Here is an 11,098-nt window from a genome sequence, read left to right as displayed (position 1 = left end):
GAAGGAGTCGATACGGGAATTAGATGCTTACACAGCCATGGGAAGGGCTGGAAGAGTGGAGATCAGGGCCGCCGCCACTGCTTGATGTCAGGAGTCAGCCACTGTGATTGATCGGAGGTCAAGCAGCTGTGACTGTAGGTGAAGCAGCTGCTTCCACCAGGGATCCCCCGGAAACAGCAATAGGAAGACGGTCTGTCTCCCAATTTTACATGATTGCCTCTGCTTGGGGGAACATACTCGGCACTCAGAGCCTGAGACACAAGTGGTCTGGGAAACGTAGTTCTTAGTTTCAAAGACTTGGCAGTACAGGAAGTTACCCCACAAGCAGTGTGACAAGAGGGTTGAATGAGCCAGTCCATGAGATCCAATGCAGGTATTACTGTTCCTGATTTATAGATGGGAAAAGCTGAGGCCTAGAAAGGCCTTGCAGGAGCTTAGGAGGGCAGGACCTTCCCTATAAGATTTACCCCTGGCTGGCATCGCTCAGTGGATGGAGTGCGGGCTGCGAACCAAAGTGTCCCAGGTTCGATTCCCAGCCAGGGTACATGCCTGGGTTGCAGGCCATGATCCCCAGCAACCGCACATTGATGTTTCTCTCTCTCTCTCTATCTCCCTCCCTCCCCTCTCTAAAAATAAATAAAATCTTTAAAAAAAGAATATGTATACAATTCTTCAGCATCATTTTCTAAAAAAAAAAAGATTTGCCAAATACGCAGCTTGGCCCAGGGTGATCTATTCATCATCACTGAGAGCTGGGCCAATTGCTTGGGACCAATTGCTGGGCTTTGGTTCTTCACTTTGCTTTGGGTGTGGGCACCTGGCCTGTGGAAAAAAGCCTTTTCCTATCCTTTGCCTCGACTACACTGTCCCATCCTTAGGCCTCCATTGCTTTTTATTTATTTATTTATTTGGTAAAAAAAAGTTATTTTATTTTTATTAAATTAATTGGGGTGACATTGGTTAATAAAATTATACAGGTTTCAAGCGTACAATTCTATAATACATCATCTGTGTATTACACTAATTGTTCATCACCCAAAGTCAAGTCTCCCTCCATCACCATTTATCCTCCCTGTATCCTCTTCAGCTTCCCCTCTCCTCCTTTCCTTCTGCTAATCACCATGCTATTGTCCGTGTCTGTGAGTTTTGGGGATATTTTTTTCTTCATCCCTTCATCTTTTTTACCCAGCCTCCTAACCCCCCTCTCCTCTGACAGCTGTCAGTCTGTTCTCTGTATCTATGAGTCTGTTTCTATTTTGTTTGTTAGTTTATTTTGTTCATTAGAGTCCACATATATGTGGAATTAAATGGTGTTTGTCTTCTCTGACTGGCTTATTTCACGTAGCATAATACTCTCCAGGTCCATTCATGTTGTTGCAAAAGGTAAGATTTCCTTCTTTTTCATGGCTGAATAGTATTCCATTGTGTAAATGTACCATAGCTTTTTTATCCACTCATCTGCTGGTGGGCACTTGGGTTGTTTCCAGATCTTGGCTATTGTAAATAATGCTGCAATGAACATAGGGGGGCAAGGACCCTATTATTTTTAGATTCTAGTGGCTTCCGTGTCATATCTGGATTCTATTTTGGCTTCAAGTCCTGCTCATCTCCTCCCTAGAGGTTCTGTCTAAGGCTTCCCTCTTCCTTCAACCCCATCTCTGAGAATTCAAAGCACCACCTTCTCTTTTCCAATTTGCAAGCCTCACTCCAGGGTGGGCACCAGGGCCCTTTGCCTTTGTCTTCTGGTACCCAGCACAGTACCTGGCAGATGGCAGGCACTTGAAAGAAGTTGGAAAGGACTCACTAATCAGTAAGACATGCCTTTCTGCAGACTCCCTCCCCATAAAACTCAAACTGTCTCTTTGTTTTTGGTGAAATTTTAAGCAGTCTGAGAGAGTGGAGAGAGTGGAAGAAAACCTCAAAAAAATTACCAAACTTAATTTAGTTATAAGTCCTAGATCTAATATACACAATTAAATTTATCTTTAAAAATTTTAAAGCTCTATTTTCTGACATCAAAAGTAACTTCTACTTGTGACATTAATTGAGTGTTAAAGCGGCAGCTTCTATTTTTGAATTTGAAGGCTGTAGAGAAAGAGGCGGTAGGCCGAATTTGCCCTGTGAGCCACCGTTTGCCCAACCCTGGTCCATGTCATTGTCTTTGAGCAGCGCATTTCCCAAATTCAGGTGCCAGGAATGTTCGTCAGGACAGACAGGGTTATGCCACAATAACCAAATCTCGGTGGCGTCCCTTCTCAGCCTTTGGCTTAGATCAAGTGGCGTGTCAGTTCCTATCTGATATGTCTCCTGCCTGAGGACAATATATTAAATGGATTTTTGGATCAGGAAGATGGAATAGGAGCTTGTTCCATCCACTCTGCTTATCAACCCTGTACTGTAGTACCTCCAAAAGTGTTGCAAAAAAACCCCAAAAACCAACAACAAAACTAAGTGGCTTAAAACAACAAAGGTTTATTTCTCATGTATGCAAGGTCCTCTAAAGGTCAGGGCTGCTTTCCAGGGCAGCTGCCCCTGTGCAGTGACTCACCTTTTCTCCACCATATGGACACATGGTCCCCTCAATATAGGCAAAGGACAAGAGTGTGGAAAATCACACACCAGCTCTTAAAAGATTTCAGATTTCTGGGTCCATAAAGATTTTTTTGAATGTACCCATGCCCATTCATTTCAGTATTATCTACGGCTGCTTCTGCATCACAGAAGAGTTGACTGGGTACATGGCCTGCAAAGCCTGAATTATTTACTCTCTGGCTTTTGGCAGAAAAATTTGCCTTAATGCAATATACAGGTAATGTACTAAAGAATTGTATAATTTTATTAACCAATGTCACCCTAGTACATTCAACAAGATGCTAATGCATTAAAGAAACATTTGCCAATCCTGGCCTACAAGAGAATTGTATCATAAAACATGAAATTTGATGACTTTGATTTAAAATGTGTTTCAGGAAATTAGACTCTGAATAAATTTAAGGAATACCCTCATCGATTAATTTCTGTACATTTATATTTTTATGGGTGATATAGGATAAAAAAAATCTGTCTAAATAAGTTTAAAAGCTCTTTGAATAAATACACAGTGCAACTCCCAGGAAATAAGAAAGCATTGTGGTGTAGTTACCTTTGCAGGTTTTTTCCTTCTTCACAATCTATGGTCTCTTAGACTCAATAAAATATGGTAGTGTATGAGGTCTGTCCAGAAAGTATCCAGCTATATAATATGAAAGATAGAGACACGTATTGAAGAAGACACAAGATACATTGTACAGAGGACAATGATGCCTCACATACCTTCAAAGTAGGTGCCATGGGACCTCACACAGTTCTCCCAATCACCATCAGCTGCCCTGTTGTATTTTCCTGAATCTCATCCGTGGTCTGAAATCCCTTCCCTTTCAAAAGTGACTTTAGTTTTGGGAAAAACTAAATGCAGGGTATCTCAGGGTGCCAAGTCTGGGCTGTAGTGGGGCTGAGTCACCTGAGTGATTTGATGTTTTGTCAAAAAAAAAAAACCTCTGCAAAAGATATTATGTATGAGTGGGCACATTGTTGTGATGAAGCTGCCAATCACCAGTTGTCCATAGCTGCAGCCTTCTGAATCATCTGAGTAGATGTTCAAGCTTAATGCAAAATTTGAGGCAGATTCATTGCTCTGCTCATTGTGAATGCAACAGCCACACAGTACACATGCTCATTCAAGGGTGTCTACTGCCCCCACTGACTAGTACAGCGAAGTCATCATTGTTCACACATGCGCATTTCAGTCCACTCTCCTTGGCTGCCACGTTACCCTGACATTGTGCAAACCATTCTCATTATATTAACAATGCCTGGACTTTTTTTGGACAGACCTCGTAAAAGACAAAAAGCAAAAAGACAACTCTCCGGAAGAGCCTTTGAAAGGCTAGCTATGACGAGCAGGTTTCTGAATCAGCTGTGCTCTCCTGCATAGACTCTGCCCATGGCAGTTGGCGGCATGAACAACCCGGTGGGCTGTGACTTCTTATACTGGCTGAGACTTCAGGATGGAGGAGTCTTCCATTTGGGGTCTTCCCCTGGATTTCATTTGGCCACACGGGGATCCTGGATGGTAAATGGCAGTGGGAGTGCCCCAGGCAGGTGTCGCTTCTCTTGCTGAAAAGTGATCCTCTTTGCACCAAGAATGGGAAGTGGTGCCAAAGGCGTCTGGGATGAGTTAGTTTGTTTTCTCCCACCTCCGTTGTCAGCACTTCTGAGGACAGCAGCCGACGGTGCCCTCACTTTAGAGAGTTCAATCATCACTTTTCGGTAAAAGAAAGGAAAACAAATGCTCTAAGATGAGATAAGTTGTACTTTTTTTTTTTTAATCCTTACCTACTTTGACAATGAAATATTAGTCTGGATGGGAGGCAAGAAAGTAGGCAATTTATTCTAAATCATTATGCTTGGTTAAAGGAGGAAGGGCTCATCCATGGACTTCTTGTTCGTTTAAATGGGCCCTTCGGTCCAAAGGTACTTGCAGAAAACTTCTACAAGACACATTGGAAAGTGCAAATAACAAGAGTTATCAGTGTAGGGGGCCATGTGGGCCGGGTGGCACCAAAATGTGGGGTCTGATTTTGGGTGAGGGTAGGGGGTCGGACGGATCATGTAGTCTTTTCTTTTTTAATTTTAATTCTTCTTTTTCAATTACGGTTAACTTTCAATAGATCATGTAGTCTCTTTGAAGTCAGGTTTATTGAGGCATACTTTATACACAATAACATTCACTCCTTTTAAACAGAGGTCCATGAGTGTTGACAAATGTATAGAGCCACGTGACACCAACAATCAAGACAGACGTGTTCTGTCACCCCCAGAAAGCTCCCGTGAGCCCTTTGGCAGTCAATTCACCACCCTCACCCAGCCAGTGACAACCACCAGTCTGCGCTTTGTCCCCATGGTGTTCCCATCTCTAAAATGTCATATAATCAGCATCATGTAAGTGAAATCATACCACTGCCAGCTGTCATGGACTGTATTGTGTCCCCTCAGATTCATACATTGAAGTCCTAACCCCAGTGCCTCTGAACATGACTATATTTGGAGATAGGGCCTTAACAAAATAAGTATGGTTAAATAAGGTCATTAACATGGGTGGGGACCCAATCCAATAGGACAGGTGTCCTATTGGACTGAAGGGAAAGAGGCATCGAGGGTGCACATACACCATGTGAGGACACAGCTGGGAGGTGGGATCAGCAAGCCAGGAAAAGAATGCTCTTAACAGAAACCAACTCTGCCAACCCCTTGAACTTGGGCTTTCAGCCTCCAGAGCTGTGAAGTATGAATTTCTGTTGTTTAAGCCACCCAGTCTGTGGTGTTTCGTTAAGACAACCCTGGTGGACTAATACACCAGCTTTCTGAGTCTCACTCTTCTCAATTAGTACTACGTTCTTGGGACTCACCCACGGTGTTGCATTCATCGGTAGCTGGCTCTTTATTGCTGAGTAGTATTCCACTGCGTGAATGTACTGTAGTTGGTTTACTGACTCACCTGGTGATGGACATTTGGGCTCTTTCCAGTTTTCAGCCATTACAAATAAAACAACTATGAATGCCCCATGCAGGTCTTTGTGTGGACCTATGTTTTTCGTTTCAATACCTAGGAGGGGGTTGCTGGATCCATGGATAAGCATATGTTTCATTTTATAAAAATTTACCAAACTGTTTTTCAATATGGCTATACCATTTGCATTTCCACTAGGCATGCATAAGATATCTAGTGGCTTGGTATCCTTGGTTACCCTTAGTATTGTCAGTCTTTTACATTTTAGCCATGGCAATAGGTATGTAATGCTATCTCACTGGGGCTTTACTTTGTATTTCCCTGATGACTAGTGATGTTAAACATCTTTTTATGTGCTTAATTTGCCATTTGGATATCTTCTTTGATGAAGTGTCTGGTTCAAATCTTCTTTCTTACCAACTAAAAAAAAATTGGGTGCTTTGTCTTCCTAATTATTGAGCCATAAGATTTAAAAAATATATATATATGCTGGATTCAAGTCCTTCTTCAGATATATGTTCTGTAGATATTTTCTTCTGGTCTTGGCTTGGTTTTTTAAATTTTTATTTTCTTAAAAGTATTTTCAAAGAACAGATGGTTTTGATTTTAATGAGGTTCCATTTATCCAATTTTTTCCCTTGTGGCTGGTGTTTTTTATGTCTTCTCTTAGAAATCTTTGCCTAACACAAGGTCTCTCTATGAGTTTTCTGTTACTCCCATAGCAAATTAGCACCAGTTCAGTGGCATGAGACAACACAAGTTTGTCTAACAGCTCTGAAGGTCAGAAGCTTGGGTTCCTTGGCTGGTTTCTCCGCTCTGGTTACTGATAAGGCCCAAACCAAAGTGTTAGCTGGCTGGGCTGTTACTGAGAATCTCCAGTAGAATCCACTTCCAAGTTCATTCAGGTTGTTGTCAGAATCCTGTTCCTTGAGGTTGTAGGACTGTGGTCCCCATTTCCTTGCTAGTGTCAGCTGGGGCTGCCCAAGGCTCCTGGGGGCCTCTCTCTGATCCTTGAACATGGGCCCCTAACTCTCATAGCTAGTAAAAGCACGTGAAATCCTTCTCATGTTTGGAAGCTCTAACTTTGCCTCTGCCACAGATGGAGAAATTTCTCTGTGTTCAAGGGGCCCTAGGGTGAGATTAGGCCCGCTTGGATAACCCAGGCTACTCTCCACATTTCAAACTCTATACCTTTAATCACATCTGCAAAGTCCCTTTTGCCGTATCATGTGACATAGTCACAGGTCCTAGGGGTTAAGGAGTGGACATATATGGGAATTTTTGGCATACAGATATCCAATTTTTTTTAGAATGACTCGTTGGACAAGTTAGGTGTTTAATCTCTATTGTGGTGAGAAGCTGTCATTTTTACAGTTTCAGAACAAACAGAAGCATAGCTCATGTTTCATAACTGTTATTGCTGATTTCATGGAAATTCCGACCCTATTTTTGGCATTCACAAAACATATTTTTCTCTGGGAATTTTTAGGAGTGGAGCACACGAGACTCCATTTCCCTCCCCACCTTCCACACACGCCCAGCATTCCATATGGCGTGCAACCCATAGCTTGGTGGCCAAGTCTACATTCTGCTGCTTAAAGGCAGAGCCAGCAAATCATGGGCCAGCTCTTTGGCTGTTGACAATTTTCTGCTTCTTTTCTAAATTGTCACTGGTGCTGGTCTTTGGGATAGATCAGGAATTTTCATCCTGGGCGCTGGGGGAGGGGTGGGGTGGGAAGTGAGGCAGAGATGACACCTTTCTGTGAAAGTCTTTGAGGAACCCTGCCCCCCACTTTTTAAAAAAAGGTTTCCCACAGTTAAAACTATATTCAGAAAATTGTAGAACAGAAGGTGGTTAGTTTCAGAAATTCCACCCGCACAGATTCCTTCAGTCCCCAGTCGTTTCACTCCCTGGGCATATAAGTCTCCCCTGGGCTAGGCTGGGTCACTGTCCTCTTTAGGGCTCCCCCTGCCTGACCTTAGCCTGGGTTGTTGATTCTGGAGCTAGTCACCTACTCACCTGTTCTGTACCTGGGCGGAAGCATATAGCATCATGGGACCTCAACTCCAAGGGCACAGATGGGCAGGACCTGGATGAGGGAAGACCTGGGAGAACTCAGGTCAAGGGCAAGGGACTCTCATGTATCTCAGGCAATGATGACTCAGCTCAGCTTTGCTGAGCTGCATACCAGGCACTTTGCATATGTGGTTAGATAACATGACGTGTCTCCTGAGAAATTAAGATGATTAATTTTGGGCTGGGCACCCTCCATGATCTGTCCGTGAAAGAAAACTTGACACACTCCAGGGATGAGGGCAGGTGTCCTTTTAGCAGAATAAAGCCCGAGCCAGGCTTAGCAGTTCTCATGAAATGACTTTTGTGAAATAGACCATGTTAAATAATGAAATAGAAGAAAGTTTGGTGGCAGGACCCTACTGGCTAAACAGAACTATGAATCTCCCCTGGGGATCAGGAGCAGGAGTCAGAAGGAAATTAATTCTTCAGGGTAATATGTACTTTTTTTTTTGTAATCCTCACCCCGAAGACATTTTTTTATTGCTTTTTAGAGAGACGGGAAGGGAGGGCAGAAGGGAGAGAAAGAAGCATTGATGTGAGAGAGATGCATCCATTGGTTGCCTCCCACGTGCCCTGACCGGGATCGCATGTGCAGCCTAGGTCTGTGCCCTGACTAGGAATGGAACCTGACACGTTTTGGTTATCGGATGAAGCTCAAACCAGCTGAGTCACACCAGAGAGGGCCAGCAAGGTGTGCTTCGATCTCAGGTATTTTAGGACAGAAGGTGGGGCCCACTCCTTTACATCCTCTCTCCCCTCCCCTGGGTGTAGCCGTCCTTCTCCCCCACCCCCACTGTATCCCCCGGAAAGCCGGACAGTGAGAAAGGATCCTTCGAAGCACTCAGAGGGAAGGGTGTCGTACTAGGAGCACCCCTTTCCCTTATCTCCAGTCTTCCTTCCTCACTGAGTCCCTAGAAGGTGGGTATCTCTAATTTTCTCTCAAGGTGTCACTGAGTCACTGCCACCTGCAGCCTCTGGTCCTCAGCTCTGGGTCCCTCCTGCCTTCACTTTTTGTTTCTCCATGCCGCCACTGCAGGAAAGCACTTCAATCTGGATCTGTCACTAGTCTGGCTTTCACGCTGCTTACGACAGCCTGTAGCCCTAACATAATGGGGGTGCCCAGCAGCCAGCTCAGGGCAAGTTCACATTCACGTATAATACCTGCCCACCATCCAGAAAAGCTTCAGAGCGTATCTCAAGGAAACAGCTCAAGTCTGTCAAGACTGATCCACAGCAAAGCATCTCGAAGGTCCTCTCCCCTCACCCGCCTGTGAAGTCCTGTTGACAGCTGCTCAATAACAGTCTTTTTTCTTCTCTCACATGATCCCTCCCCCTCTCCCCAAATGTGGTCCACGCTGCTGCTTTTTCTGTTAGCCCTCTCTGTCTCCTTACCTCAACTCCTTTTCCTTCCGTTTTTTTTTCCTTCTGCAAATGGCTTCATTCTTTTCTTATTATTGTTTCTCAGACTGGTTCTACTTAAATAAATGTTTAAGTAGACGATAAAACATCAAACATCCAAATAACACAACCACAAAAATCAGTCAAACCACACCCATGGGCTGTCTCGCCCCACAGGGCAGGGCTGCCAGCACCTCGATGACCCCTCAGTTAGATTTGTTCTTTTGTCAAAAGTTTAGTTCAGACAAAAGACCAATCTTATCTTAGTGCAGTGGATGTCAAACTTAGCTGTGCCAAAAAGGGGTTATCTGGCACACTTGGCAAACTTGTTAAAGACACCACTTCCAACATCGGCGTGCAAAGGTTTTTTTGTATTGGTGTTTTAGTGTTCTTAGGATATACACAATGGAATTCTATGCAGCAGAAAGAAAGAAGGAGCTCCTACCCTTTGGAACAGCTTGGATGGAGCTGGAAAGCATTATGCTAAGTGAAACAAGCCAGGCAGTGAAAGACAAATACCATATGACCTCACCTTTAACAGGAATCTAAACAACAAAACAAAGAAACAAGCAAAATATAACCAAAGACACTGAAATAGAGGACAGGCTGACAGTGACCAGAGGGGAGAGAAGAGGGAATTTCAGGGGAGAATGGGAAGGGTTTATTTACAGGAACAAATTTAAAGGACACAGGGACAAAAACTAGGGGGAGGGTGGTAATGGGAGGGAAGTGGGGAGGGTTGGGTGGGTGGGCTGGAATGGGAGTAAAAGGGAGAAAACTGTACTTGAACAATGATTAAAATAAAATTTTAAAAAGAAAAAAGACACCACTTCCCAGGCATCAAACACAGATCCTCAGCCAGGGCCAGGAACCCTAGAATCTGCAGTTTTACAAGCTCCTTGGTGGTTCTGAAGTGGCTGACCATTTTGTAGGGAAGCAGGATTTTTCCACCCCAAAGTATGTATGTCTCTTTGGCATGAAGATTATTTGGGCTGATTATGTTTAAGAAACAATCTTTTTATCTCCTTAACTGCCTAAAACAACCTTAGATGGAGGGCCTTTTCCAGGAAGAGAGCCGTCAGCAGAAATAACTACGAAGACAGTGGGCCAGGTGCGGTGGGCTTGGGGGTTGCCTGGCAGGGCCCGGGGACCAGATTCCTCTCTGTGTCCCGTTGTGCCTGCAGCGTAGGGCAAACATTTGTTCTCCCCATCTTCCTGTGAATTGCCTCCCTCCCCTTTGACGTCCCAGACTTTTACCCTCTCCTCCTTAGTTCAGAATGGCATATAGGGCCCCATTTCCTGGCCACCTGTGAGCCCCCATATTGTGATGGAGCTCCTATAGGTACAAAATCGAATTTGTGTTTTCCTCCTGTTGATCTCTCTCATGTCAATTTAAGTCCTCTACCCAGAAGAATCTGGAAAAGTGGAGGGGAAATTTTTCCTCCTCAGCAAGTTCAGTGGGAAGCAGACAGACGCACAGCCATCTCAGAGGACCTCTCTCTCAACGCCGCTCGGTCAGATTTACTTCATCAGGACCCAGGACCGCTCTGTTGTGAGGCCCTGATCCTTGGCCTGCAGTGTTTTCTAGAGCAGATCATGTTCTTATAAATGGGAGGACCCACAATCCGGGTCTGAGTCCGGGGGAGATTCTAGAGCCCAGGTCTGGGGGAGCTGTTGGCCAGCTCCAGGCTGGCCTACCACGGGACCACAAGCTGTTTGATGAAAAACTAGACCACACTGCCCTCTTTCTGGCTCACATTGTTTAGTGCACCTCAGCGGCTGCATTATGCTAGCCGGGAGGTTTCAAGCTTGCGACAGAGAAGGGACCTCTGACCTCTGTCACAGGAAGAAAATCCTCATTTAAATTTTCTCCAGGCATAAACATGTGCCTAAACACGCCTGTCCACTGGTTATTCTTAGCCAGCCCAATCTGGAGAAGATCTGGCTGATGTTCTTGGCTAGTGCTCCTGTTACTGGATGTTCAATCACAGAGTCACTGAGAGCATCTTTGCCCCCTTCAGAGCCTGAGTTTCTGGTTCCTCCAGTTTTACTACCTCAGTTTCTTTCCATCTCTG

At 44.5% G+C, this 11,098-nt stretch overlaps 1 pseudogene; it reads left to right on the top strand.

Moving 5' to 3' along the window:
- The first annotated feature begins 2,247 nt into the window (after positions 1-2,247).
- Positions 2,248-2,426, top strand: LOC114495928 (annotated as a pseudogene).
- Positions 2,427-11,098: the final 8,672 nt, after the last annotated feature.

This window comes from Phyllostomus discolor, chromosome 4, assembly GCF_004126475.2.
Source record: "Phyllostomus discolor isolate MPI-MPIP mPhyDis1 chromosome 4, mPhyDis1.pri.v3, whole genome shotgun sequence".
In the NCBI taxonomy this organism is placed as follows: Eukaryota; Metazoa; Chordata; class Mammalia; order Chiroptera; family Phyllostomidae; genus Phyllostomus; species Phyllostomus discolor.
The sequence above is the reverse complement of the archived record's forward strand: the minus strand, read 5'-3'. Positions and strand labels throughout refer to the sequence as shown.